Source organism: Bos grunniens, chromosome 2, assembly GCF_055505025.1.
Source record: "Bos grunniens cultivar Pamir isolate PY7600 chromosome 2, Bosgru_T2T1.0, whole genome shotgun sequence".
Taxonomy (NCBI): Eukaryota; Metazoa; Chordata; class Mammalia; order Artiodactyla; family Bovidae; genus Bos; species Bos grunniens.
The window spans coordinates 113,341,855-113,355,336 of NC_141166.1; the positions used below are offsets into that span (position 1 = coordinate 113,341,855).

The following is a 13,482-nucleotide window of genomic DNA, read 5'->3' on the forward strand; positions in this document are numbered from 1 at the left end:
TAGAACCATCCTCCTCACTGATCGTTAACTTCTCTCCCCGGTGCTGGTTTCCACCCTTTGCTCACCCCTGGAATGCATTCTAGTTTCATCTGAAATCGGCTTCGCTAACGTCAGCAACCAGGAGAACAGACCAGGACCCCTCCTCAAAATCACGCAGGTATCTACTGATAATTTCACTGAAGCAGCTTTCAGCCCTATCTCCCTAGAAATATCTGTACACGTCGGTCCTCTTCCCAAGTGGATAATTAACTTCTGTCCCACACGAAGCAACCTCCCTTGTCTTTGTATCCCAGCGCTTTTTTCATAGTCAATGTTTATGGATAAGGATGAGTTGAGTGCAAAGATGTGAAGGCACAAAGGGGCACAGAGACATACTCCCTCTCCCCGCGCCCCCACAGTATGGGGTGCCGTGTGAAGCCTGCGGCGGCCTGGCAGGGTTCCGGGACGCGGGGCGCAAGGTGCCCCAGGGGTGCAGCCCGGGAGCCGGAGCGCCCTCCCCCGTCTGGCTGGCTGGCGCGTCTGCGCTGCGGCCAGCCGGGCGGGCGTGCGGGACGCCTGCAGGGAGGCCCGGCGGTTCCGCGCTCGGAGGTAGGTGGTGCTGTTGCCGTGACTGTGTTCCTCATTGGCGCGGGGCAGAGAGGCGGAATGTTCAACTCCTGACTCGGGCGGAAGCGTGGGAGCCGCGCCGCGGGCAGCCGTCCCCTCGAACCCCGGTAGCCGTCCCTGCCCTCGCCGCGCGCCGGGCCTCTTGCTCGCGCCCGGCCTGGGAGCCAGGTAAGGGGCCAGGCCGGAGGCCGCAGGGGAGAGGGTGGGGGGCAGGCCTATCGCGATCGCGACTCGTCCCGGCGTCGCGGGCTCAGGCCCTGCCGCGGTCCGGACCCCACTGCAGGCACCCCCGCCCGACCCGGGGCCGGCGTCCCGGGCTCCCGCGGCCTTGCGCGGCCGGGAGCGGCTCGGGAAGTTCGCGCGGATCCGATGCAGAAGTTGGCGCCCGGAAGAGTGGGAAGCAGCCCGGGCGTCTCCGGCCGTCTCGGCCAGGCGTGCGGCGCCTCCGGGTCGCGGCTTTCCCTCCCCGGACGCCGGAACGCCGGCCTCGCCGGGCGTGACCCGGGCGTCTCTCGCAAGGCGAGTCGCGAGTCTCCCAAATCAGCGCAGGGTGCAGGCCGCTTCCCGGGAGAGATGTTCGCGGGCGAGGAGAGCCCACTAACTTTTGCTTTCCTGCCAGCGGGCCCAGGAGCTCGCCTCCCGCCAAGGGCGACCGCGCCAGCCCTGCTCCGTGAGCCTGGAGCCCGCGCCCTCCCGCACTTCGAGGGGCCCCCGGGCCTTCCGCGGGCCCCGGGGTGGCCCCTTTGCCGACCCGCTGGCGTCCCGGATTCCTGGGCTCGGAGAAGTGCACCAGGCCTGGGGGTAAAGGCTGAGGCGGCCGCCAAGCCGCGTTGGCTCCTGACAGCTTGCAGACAAACTTTAACACAAAACTGACCAGTGGACATCGAGTTACTTACTGAACGGGGCAGTCGTTGTTAGAGTGCTAAAAATGTTCGTTTCTGATGCGCCTCTGGTCTTGCATAAGCACTGTTTATGGGGAAACTTAATTACTATTTTTGTTACTTTCTTAATAATGAAAGCAACACCATTTAGTGTCCTATTCCAGTGATACTACAATAAGCAGCTTCTCGTGAATGATAGTGAATTAGAATCGACTTACAGAATTAATTCGATAATTTTTGAGCTAAGGTGGTTGTTAAAGCATATTCATATTTTAACCTTAAAGGTGTTTTAGGAGAAACCTTGCTCTCCTGACTTCCGTTGAGATGAACAGCTAGGATTCCGTGGAACCAAACCGACAGACACATTTAGACAAAATGTAAACAAGAGATCCAAGACAGTTAATGTCTTCTTTGTAGTAGGCCCATCTCCACAATGAAATATCATGTCGTTTTTTGACTTTCAAAAAATACAGAATGGTTTCATTTTAATTATAGTTTTAGTCATTTGTGGAGCCTTTGTTTTCTGTTCCTCTACAATAGTGAGAGATTTGGGAGATTGTAAATGAATGCGAATTTAGTTTGTTTGGAAAGAGGGAATTAAGATAAAGAAACATGGTCTTTTAGAGCAATATGTACTGTTTAATCTTTCACAATTTAATTTTTATTATAACTTTTTGGAGGTTATTTTGGGAGTTTTTTTAAACTGGAAAATATTTTTGTTTATATCAAAAGTTTTAGTGGTAATAATTCCAGAGTAAATGACCATAATGGCCAGGACATTTTTTTCTTGTCTAGGAAAGCAAACAGATGATTGATCTCTTTTCCTTATTCTTTCAGGGAACACATAAGGACAAATTAAAAAGAGAGAGATATCCAAATATTAAGCACTGAGGATTTGGATCTAAAAATGGATGGTCAAAGATCTTGGGAACTAAGGGACCTTCTTGCCAAATAAGGATACTTGGCAGGCTACACTGTGTATTTTAAGTTAGCACAAGAGTGAGTGTTATTGGCAATATATTGGCTGAGTGCCTATCTGGAAAGAACAGTGAAACTGACTTTGATAGGGCTTCAAAATTATAAACAGGAGTTAAGAGGGGCAAAGAGTGAATAATCTAGTCATCAGAGAAAACACTGGAGAAATTACAGTGATGTTTCATGAAAAGGGGTCAGACATGGAGTGAAACTATTAGCGTGGAGTGAAAGAGAAAAGTGGATAGTTGATTTTAGAAATTGTTAGATTCAAAGAAAAGAAAGAGAACCAGTGATTTTTTAAAAAAACCAGAGAAGAGTGTTTGTGGTGATATAATCCTTCTTGGAATAAGATAGCCTTATATCTGTATCCAGAGATGTTGGAAATCAAAATTAATTTGCATCATTTGCTTTCCATTTTATTTGACGCAGGACAGATTGACAGAGAAGGTGTCCTGTCTATCTGAATGCAATAGAAACAGCTCAGGCACCTTTTGGTATACTGCAGGGATCATTTAGGCTACTTCTTGTGTGGCTACTAACCTTAAGCAGAGTTCCAGCTGTGACCAGAAAACTGTACCTGGTAAGGAAAGAGAGCTATAATGCTCGAGCTTAGATTGGTTTGACTGATAGTGGGTGCTTTTGTGTCAGACCGTCCTATGGACAGCTGAACCATTGATTATGCCCTAATAGCAGTTACATAATCCCACCACAGTAGAAGATGCTGTGAGAACAAAGCAGCCAGGCATTTGACATCGTAATCCCAACGTCATGATGGCTTCTAGGAAATTAAAGCCTCATGTTGAACTTTAGGTAAATGGTAAGCAATCTAATAATTACTAGAGTAAGAAAAGGGTTTGTTTAAAGGGAGGGAGAGAAAAACACAAGTTAGAAGGAGAAGGCAGAATGACAGCATGGGGAAAATATGGTGGAAAAAATGCTGTGACTTTGAAGTCAGACCTGAATTTGAATCTCAGTTGTGTCACTTTTAAGTTAGGCAGCTTTTACATGCTTGATCCTCAATTTCCTCACATGCAAATTGGGGACAGTAATCCCTGCTTCATAAGGATATGAGACAGCACAAAGAAATGCTTTAACCAGTGCCCGAAACTTTAGCTGCCATCACTGAGTGGTAGAGAAGGGGTTTTCCACATTCCCAAGTTATACTCAGAGAATGCTGCCTGTCTCACCTGTTCCCAGCTAAGGCTTGCCCTTGGTAGCCTGCCCTGTTTCCAGATTATACTTATGTGTACATGGAGGGCTAGCAGATTTTCAGAACTATTTTCTTGCTTTGCATATAAGGATTTCTAAAGCAGCTTTGTGCATACCTCTGGTTTTATACACGAGTTATACATTGCTTTATAATATTCTTGGGGAAGGGGAGGAGAATCTGAAAATTAGTGCATTTAAGTTTGAAGAATTTCGGAGCTATAGGAACAGTGGTTGATTATGACCTAGAAGACCAATATTGGAACCGTTCTTACAGCTAATTTTGAGCACAGATTACCTTCAGGGACCAACACTCTTTATGGACTCATCTCTGGACCTCCAAAGAAGAAAATTGAAAACAGAAGGCAAGGGTTGCTGCCTGAAGATCATGGAGTAAATCTTTGCTGATTGAACTTTTCTACCAAAATGTCCTATTTAGGGGAAGAATGTATTCCTTCAGGGATCTGTAGGTATAACCATAAATACTTCCGGTGTAAGCAAGCACTTTCTCTCAGATCCTGCATTTAATCTTAAAAATTTATGTGACCTTGGCATTCTTTTCTGTACTGTTTGATTTACTGAACAAACCAATACAAATGCCAAGCATGTTTCTTCCCCCAAATCTTAAAGAAAAATCAATGCTGTAAGATGTGTGTTTGTTCATATACCTTCTTCACGGAGCTGGGTACTCCCCCTGAGGGAGCACCCACATTTGAGGAGCTTGGGCCTGGTTCTGGTAAATGGTACTGCACCATTGAGCTTCACAGCCCAGCCTGCCGCATGGGGTAATGCAATTCCATTATGCTGAGAAAAGAATAGTGTAGATCGTCATCCAAAGAGTTTTTATTTTCTGTGGTCACACTGGGGCTTTCAAGGTCAGAAAAGCTCTTTGCTTTGGAAGTCAAGAAGAGGGGGAGATAGTTGTGGGATAGAAATGTGAAATACAGTTTCACCTTCTCAGCCAGTTTCAGATCAGATCAGTCGCTCAGTCGTGTCCGACTCTTTGTGACCCCATGAATCGCAGCACGCCAGGCCTCCCTGTCCAACACCAACTCCCGGAGTTCACTGAGACTCATGTCCATCGAGTCAGTGATGCCATCCAGCCATCTCATCCTCTCTCGTCCCCTTCTCCTCCTGCCCCCAATCCCTCCCAGCATCAGAGTCTTTTCCAATGAGTCAACTCTTCGCATGAGGTGGCCAAAGTACAGTTATTCCCATCATTGACATTGATCACCGTGTTCCTCCACGAGGGAGGGGGCTCTCTGTGTCAGGTTCATGACTATATCCCTAAGAAGGGAAGGGAGAGGTCAGTTAGTCATGGTGTACTCACGGGGTTGGAGTGGATCTTTACGAAACTCTTCATTCCTCTCCTAGTCTCCTCCCCAACTCCCCTTGAACACTCTCAGTGATAAGGAACTCACTACTAAACAGGGTGGCATATTTTCTTGTTAGGCAGCTCTGATAACCCTGAATTCCATCTGTAACTTGTCTACAGATAGTGTGGCCACTGGCTCTGTGATACATACTGTAGAGTCTTCCTTTGGTCTTATCTACTTTTAATGCCCCTGGTTTTGTTTGTTTTCATGTTACTTCAAGATTAGCAAGTTTTAACTCTCATACTTCCCCTTCTCGGGGAACCTTCACTATAGGTTTGTCCAAAATTGTACTCAGCCAGGAAGGTGAGATACTTTCTATTTGACAAGAGAAGCAATAAGAACAGAAACAAGAGCTGAGTAGAAGCAGAATCGTGAATGGGTGGGCTTATTGACTGAGTAGATCTTTCTTACTTATTAGCAACTGCTTTCTCCTCCACCCCAACCTGCACCCCCAACACCTGTGAATTCCTCTTCTAGCCAACTCAGAAATATGCCCACTCGATGCTTTTTTGCTGTACTCAGACTCTGACCTCCTTCTCTTCCTCAGGCCTCCAATCACTCAACGCTCAAAACTTGTAATCGTTTGACTCAAGGAACACCTGCACCGGCCCGTGTCCTGGGTTGTACCTACTCATAGTTTCCTAGCTAGGCCTCTGTTTGAGCATGGACGCATTTCCACAGGGCATTTCTGGGCATCAGTACCCCTTCTCCCTACATTTCTGTTCCTCATGTATTTTGCTTCTAGTAACAACATTTCTGGCAAAAAGTATGTCATGGAAGTCTCTTCTTTAACTGAAGTGTTTAACCTGTGCTTCAAGTAGAGGTTTATGCTCAGTTCACTCGCCCAGTCATGTCCTACTCTTTGCGACCCCATGAATCGCAGCATGCCAGGCCTCCCTGTTCATCACCAACTCCCGGAGTTCACTCAAACTCATATTCATTGAGTTGGTGATGTCATCCAACCACCTCATCCTCTGTCGTCCCCTTCTCCTCCTGCCCTCAATCTTTCCCACCATCAGGGTCTTTTCAAATGAGTCAGCTCTTTGCATCAGGTGGCCAATGTATTGGAGTTTCAGCTTCAACATCAGTCCTTCCAATGAACACCCAGGACTGAGTTTCTTTAGATGAACTGGTTGGATCTCCTTGCAGTCCAAGGGACTCTCAAGAGTATTCTCCAACACTACAGTTAAAAAGCATCAATTCTTCTGCGGTCAGCTTTCTTTATAGTCCAACTCTCACATCCATGCATGACTACTGGAAAAACCATAGCCTTGACTAGATGGACCTTTGTTGGCAACATAACGCCTCTGCTTTTTAATATGCTATCTAGGTTGGTCATAACTTTTCTCCCAAGGAGCAAGCGTCTTTTAATTTCATGGCTGCAATCACCATCTGCAGTGATTTTGGAGCCCCCAAAAATAACGTCTGCCACTGTTTCCACTGTTCTGCATCTATTTGCCACGAAGTGATGGGACCGGATGCCATGATCTTTTATTTATGTTTATATTATGTTTATGTTATTTATGAGATTTATGTTATTTATGTGATAAAGGAGAGAGGGGAAAAGAAGTGGAACAATAGCTGTTCTAGGTTTTAGACTTTTAAAGTTGGCTTCTCTTAGATACCCAGATCCTCTTCATGGTGCCCTGCAACCTGTTCTAGATAAGATAGTCTGCTTTCCAGTGGCAGGCTTGGAGGAAGGAAGGCAACAGCTAGGGTAGACTCAGTACTGGTGAGTTCTAGTCATACCTAGTCTCCAGCTAGTCTTACAGAACTTATCTATCATAGCAGAATAGCAGTCCTGTTCAGGAACAGAAGCTCTGCATCTTTGATCTTGATGTTATAAACAAATATATCAACCTCAGAGCTTTCCTCCTTTGTGAAAAAGACTTACAGGAAAAAAAAAAAAAGAATTGCAGAACTGTAATCCAAGTGGTATTGTTTTTATATACATGATGATAAAGCACATCTTTATTAGTTTATTCACTAATCTTCATTAAGGAGGCTGAAATAATGCTAGCATAAATAAATACTAGGGTAGCAAGCTTGGCAAAGGAATTTGTTGAGGTTAGGGGGGTGTTTTTTGTCATATTCAGGTCATGACAAAACAAATGATTTTTTTTTCTATATTGTATCAGAAAATAAACTTTTAACTTTACTTTTGTGAAGAGAGGAAATAGAGTAGTACAAGTAAAGGATAGAGAAAGGATCTGAATTGAGAAATAATAGGCCTGTATAAACCTAAAAGATAAAAAAATCCAGAAAAAGTCCAAGAGTCTATTTTCTAATAAAGTTAATCCTTTTATAAGTAGATTTAATTTTTTTAAATTAACCAGTCCATCCTAAAGGAAATCAGTCCTGATATTCATTGGAAGGACTGATGCTGAAGCTGAAACTCCAATACTTTGGCCACCTGATGTGAAGAACTGACTCATTTGAAAAGACCCTGATGCTGGGAAAGATTGAAGGCAGGAGGAGAAGGGAATGACAGAGGATGAGATGGTTGGATGGTATAACTGACTCAATGGATATGAGTTTGAGGAAACTCTGGGAGTTGGTGATGGACAGGGAGGCCTGGCGGGCTGCAGCCCATGGGGTTGCAAAGAGAGGATTGAGAAAAAATATAAAACATACACAAAGAAACTTAGATACTGTAATAAGGATTTAGGGAATCAGTGATACAGTAATCTATTTTTGCTCTGCAAAACTAATGGAGATATGATATAGAACAATTCTGAAAACAAGGAGAGGAAAACTATTGAGGAAAGGAATCCTAACTACAAAGGCTGAAAAGTAGATGGTTAAATGTGATATCAAGCTTTCTTAAAATAATTGGGTGACCACAGTTTCCATTTATTGAGTATTATGTACCGTGTGCAGGGCCCTGTACAAGGCCTTTCACAGCATCTCCCACTTCGCAACAACCGCATGGGATGGGCTTTACTGCCAGGGAGAAACTGCTCAGAGAGGCTCGGCGTCCTGCCCAGGGCCTAACAGCTGGTCAGTGCAGATTTGCTACTAGAGCTAACTGGGTCTTTCTCTGGGATCAAAGCTATGTTGTGTTCAAATATCTGTTACTTGGAAATAAGACTTAAGAGGTCAAATAATACTATGCAAACATGTTAACTTTTGGACTATCAATTTTTAAATGTTTGGTAACAGAAGGAATATTTCATTTATTGGGTCTGGAAATACCATGGTCTTGAGAAAAGTGATTGATTCAAGGTTACTGAGAGGTAGAGGCAGAGTTTTTATTTTTGGGGGCTGTGCTGGGCAGTTTGTGGGATCTTAGTTCCCTGAATCCATGCCCTCTGCAGTGGAAGTGCAGAGTCCTAACCATTGGACTGCCACGGAATTCCCTAGAGGCAGAATTCTAACTCACATCTATCTACTTCTAAACTTCACGGGTTTCTTTTTTTCCTCTTTTTCAAAAATCCAGGACAAAAGTCCATTTTTTTTTTTTTTGGACTGGAAGGCTAAAAACTTTGAAAAGTAAAATAACCTTCCCTTTAAGGTTTTCTTCCTATAGTTCCACTTTTGATAATAAGCTGATGGTACTATTTATGCTTTCAGCAATTAATAGTTTTAAAATATATTTAAGTTTTAATTTAAGGAAAACAAAAAAATGTTTTGGTTGCACCCTGTGGCTTGCAAGATCTTAGTTCGCTAGCCAGGGATTGACCCTGGGCTTCAGACAGTGAAAGTACAGAGTCCTAACCGCTGGATGACCAGGGAATTCCCTAAGGAAATTTTTAAACATTAAAAAAATGTTACCACTACTAAAGTAGTAGTTACTACTACTAAAGTAGTTACTAAAGTCTTACTACTTGAGGACTCTAGTGATTTGATTCAACCACTGAGGTAGTGATTTTCAATATTTTCAGAGTTGTGACACTCTTAGGCTTTCATTTTTGTCATATCCCTGTTCTAACTTACTCTTCAGTGCTCTGTGGTAGATACTTATCAGTAGCATTTAAAACAGCTTTGAGAGTTTATGAAACCAAAGTTAGGATGCTATAGAATTAGGACTGGGAATTATTGCATGGAGGAAAGTTGTCTTTCTTGTGTAAAAGCAATTATTTTAACATAGTAGAATGACAGCATCATTTGATTGGGTGTACTATGTAAATACATTTATATGGATGACTTTTATTAAATTCTAGTGTCTTCACTGGAGAATACACCTAAATCTTTAGAACATAATTTGATCAGGTAGCAATCTTCCCCAAGATGCTCTAAGTATAATTAATCTGCAACTCTGATTATCCTTTCTTCTGGTCATAAATTGATCCTCTTAGAATAATGATTTTCAAGGAGGGAAAGCACAAAGGGAAAAGTAAATATATGTGGTCAGACAGTCATGTAGATGGCAGTGGGAATCTCAGTCAGGCTCTTTAGCTAAGTCCATGACGCTTTGCCAAGCTTACCGGAGTGAAAACCTGTATTCATACACCCCAGAATTGTTAGTCTGTTTGGTAATCAGATGGTTCTTAATTTTTAATGGTCCCAATAAAACACTCAAGTAATTATATAGTTCCATTCATACACAGCCAGTTTCCAAAAGGCAGGATGTATCACAAAGTGAGTAACAGTGATTCTGGGAAGAGCTGACTGGTTGCCTCATCTCAGAGTGAAGATCCTGAGAACTATGCTTCTCAGAAGTCTGCCTCTCTTTGAAACCTCTGGGTCAGTTTCAAATGGGACTGATCCTGCCTCAGGTTACCCTGGACTTGCTCTGTACCAGAGGGTTTGGATTTATTCATATCGATCTCATCCTGGTTCAGATCTCTGTTCTGGAAGGATTTCCTCCCTCCTCCTCTGCCTTCCTCCTCTTCTCTCCACCCTTCTCCTTTTCCTCCAGTCTCAGAGACACCTAACCCTAGAGATCCCAAATATACTCTTCTTAGTCTCCCAAAAAGCCTAGGCAGCTGTTTTCAGATCAGGATTTGCTTCAGAATCCTTTGGAGGGCACTTATAAAAACTACAGTTCTAAGATTTTACTTAATCTGATTGTAATCTTTCCAGCTGCCAATGGTATAACAGGAATAACCAGAAGTTATTTGATTGGTTTTTGATTCATTCATTCAACACATATTTTTGAATGGAATAGGTTTAATATGCTGGCTGCATAGTAGCTACTGAAGATTCATATGAAAATAGAAATGTGTTTCACTTTTAAAGAATTTATAGTCTGGTGGGAAGTAAGTGGGAAAGATGAAAGGATAAAGAAAGGGGCTCTGGCACAGAAAAAGGAGAGTTAACTGTGCTCAGGGGGCTCAGAGGAGATGGTCAGGGACGTCCCTGGGCAGGGAAAGGCATTCAAAACAGAAACCCTAGCCTGGGCAGAGGTGTGAAGATGGGAAAGCATGTCCTGGGAACTGCAGATCTGTCCTCCTGTGTGTCTAGGGGGCTGGAGGAGGAAATAAGAAGTAAGAATGGCTGTAAGTGGTAAAGAAAGATCACAAGGAAATTCTCTGGAATTAAAAGACATGAGTCACAGATGGAGAGTATACTGAATATGCCACCAATGAATGAAAAAGACTCACTCCTAAGCATATCCTATTAATTTCAGGATTCTAGGGTTGAATACCAGGTCCTAAATGATTTCAGAAAGGAAAGAATAATGTAAGCAGAATTGGTAAGCAGAGTAACTTCAGACTTGCTCTACAGACACATTAGAAACTAGATAAGTATGTGGTAATACTTTTGAAATTATCAGGAAATAACTTCCTACCTGAAAACACACTACCAATCAAGACATTTGAAGACATACAGATTCTCCCCCAAAAACTGCGTCCTGGGCACTCTACTCAGGTCGCTAATGGGAGATGTGTTCTGTCAAAGTAAGAGACTAAACCAAGAAAGGGAAGCCAGGAGTTCCCACAGAGGAAAAGATGAAGGATGCTGAGGATGATGGACAAGCCAGTGCAATCAAACCTGGAAAGCCACTGCTTCAGCCAGACTGCTCAAGGTGAAAGGTATAGGAGACGTGTCTCCTAGAAGAAAATAGACCCTCCTCCCCCGTTACCTGATGTTTTTACTTTACTGAGAGGAGTTTTGCAGTTCAGAGAGTTTGATGAGGTGAATACGTTTTAGATGTATACAAAGCTAAGTGAAGTGAAAGTCACTCAGTCGTGTCTGACTCTTTGTGACCCCATGTACTATACAGTCCATGGAATTCTCCAGGCCAGAATACTGGAGTGGGTAGCCTTTCCCTTCTCCAGGGGATCTTCCCAACCCAGGGATTGAACCCAGGTCTCCCGCACTGCAGGCGGATTCTTTACCAGCGGCTAAACAAACAGCAAAAACCAAACCGAACCACTAATAACTCAGGGAGAAATGAACAATTATCCAAGAAAGAAAAAGTCATTGAGTCCTGCTCAGCACTCTTGGGAATAATGTTTACCTTGCCAGACTGCTGTATACAGTAAATATTGACTTAACCAAATGTTACAGTAGAGCGGGATGCTGGGAGGATAGGGCACGTGTGACGTGTTTGATGTAAGGAGGTAAAGGATGGGGGGTGAGAACTAATCTTTCTTCCACAGGGAAAAGTGAATACGTAATAACTAAAATGGAACAATCAGGAACTAGCTATAAAACACACTTTTAGAAATGTGCTAATAGATATAAAAATATCATATGAAATATAAATATCAGAATAAAATCCTAAGTGAGTTGAAATTAGTTCCCCCTGAAGAGAGAATTGGGTGTGAGGAGGGGTAGGACAGGGGAGTCCTAGTGAGGAGGGGTAGGACAGGGGAGTCCTAGTTTTCATTTTTTTTTATAAAAGTAAAAATAGTAAAAATATAGATATAGTATTTATAACACCGAGGGACTCTTACAAGCAGTGTCTTGTATTTTGTTGAACAAACATTTTGCAGATAAGAAGAAACTTGCATGTTCTATGTACCTATCTTTGGCATGGTCTTAAATTTTGTGTTTTGGAGGGTCCTTTTTTTTTCTCTAATTAACAAAATATGAATCGAAGCAAAAGTTAGGTAACATTTTTGCCTCAAAAATGTACTGACTGTATTTTGATACTGTGTTTACTTATGTAGATTCTAAAGCTATCGTTTAAACTTCAGAGGGTAAACAGTCTTCTCTCTTGCCTTCATCCCAAAGTAGAGTCAAGTTTGACTTCACTTAAGAAATCAGCATTCTTCAGTGACCTGATGCTCCTAAAATGGATTGGCTAGTCAGCAGCACAATAAGATCTATAATAGATACAAATTTGTACTAACATGTGTAATAGATATAAATTGCCCCTCCTCCTCTTTCTTTTGAAAATAATTAGATTCCATAGAAAAGTAATAAAACGCCCACATACTTGTCACCTAGATTCACCAGTTCTTAACACTGTGCTGGATTTGCCTCCTTCCTTTGTATACCCGTTGACTTTTTTTTGGAGGGTGAAGGGGAGTCGAACTATTTTAAATTAAATTGGAGATATCATACTTTGATACAGCACCCAGTATATCTTCCAAGAACAAGGACATCCTTCTACAAAACCAAAATACCATTATTTGCCATGCAGAAAATAGTATTATCTAATGTATAATTAATATTCAAATTTCCCTAAAATCCTCATAATTGACTTCTGCAGTTTTGGGGGATCCAAAATCTAGTCAGTGATCATGCATTGCATTTAGTCATATTTCTTTCTAGTCCTCCATGTACTAGAAAGTTCTCTGCCTTTTAAATCATGACTTTGACAGTTATGAAGAGACCAGGGGAGTTGTTTTGTAGAATGTCCTGTACATATGGATTCATCTTTTTGCTCCCTCAGTATAAGATTCTGATTTACAATTTGAGAGGAACATGCCTAAAAGCTTCTTTATCCATCTGCTTTTTTTGCGGGTTCAAAATTTTAGACCTTCTTGTTCTTGGTTGTAGGTTTTTGTTTTGTTTTTTTCCTGCTAATTTGTGGTTAGGTATAGACTGTGAAGAATTACCCCTTACCTGGAGAATAGTGAAACTCCTTAGACTGCAGAAAATATCACTGTAATCTCTGTGAGAGGTAATCTGTTCCTCTGGAAACAGGCATAATATTTTTTTTTTTAAACATTCTTGGCAGAGATTACTGGATGACTTAATATATTGTAATCAAGGGCAAATTTTCTGCTCTTTAATTAAGTTCTGCTACAGGACACAGTCCAGGGAGCCACTTCTGGAAAGCACTTGGCCAGTTCTTCTCTCATCCCAGAGCTGACCACTTGCTTTTGGAATCCCAGCCCCAAGCGTGCGTCCTGTTTGCAGTGTTTGGGCCCTCCCGTGCCAGCATGCTCAGATGCTTAGGTTATGTATATTTTATGTTAAGTGAGTACAACGCAGGGAGATGGCATGCCTCAGATGCCAGAAGAGCTGTGCAAGCCTCCTGCTGAGAGCACACTTCCCGTTTGTCTTTGCGGTGGGAGAGAGACGTGGTTTCACGGTAG

At 42.8% G+C, this 13,482-nt stretch overlaps 1 protein-coding gene across 5 annotated transcripts in view; it reads left to right on the plus strand.

Moving 5' to 3' along the window:
• The first annotated feature begins 528 nt into the window (after window positions 1-528).
• Window positions 529-13,482, plus strand: part of MAP3K20 (mitogen-activated protein kinase kinase kinase 20) — a 169,260-nt gene continuing 156,306 nt past the window's right edge. For 3 of the 5 annotated variants that reach the window (XM_086358581.1, XM_086358610.1, XM_086358618.1), the window contains exon 1: window positions 622-774. The gene's annotated coding sequence lies outside the window, so the exon portion shown is untranslated. Of the gene's footprint in view, window positions 589-621; window positions 775-13,482 lie in introns of those variants that run through there. The other 2 variants (XM_086358599.1, XM_086358637.1) reach the window with 1 other exon arrangement.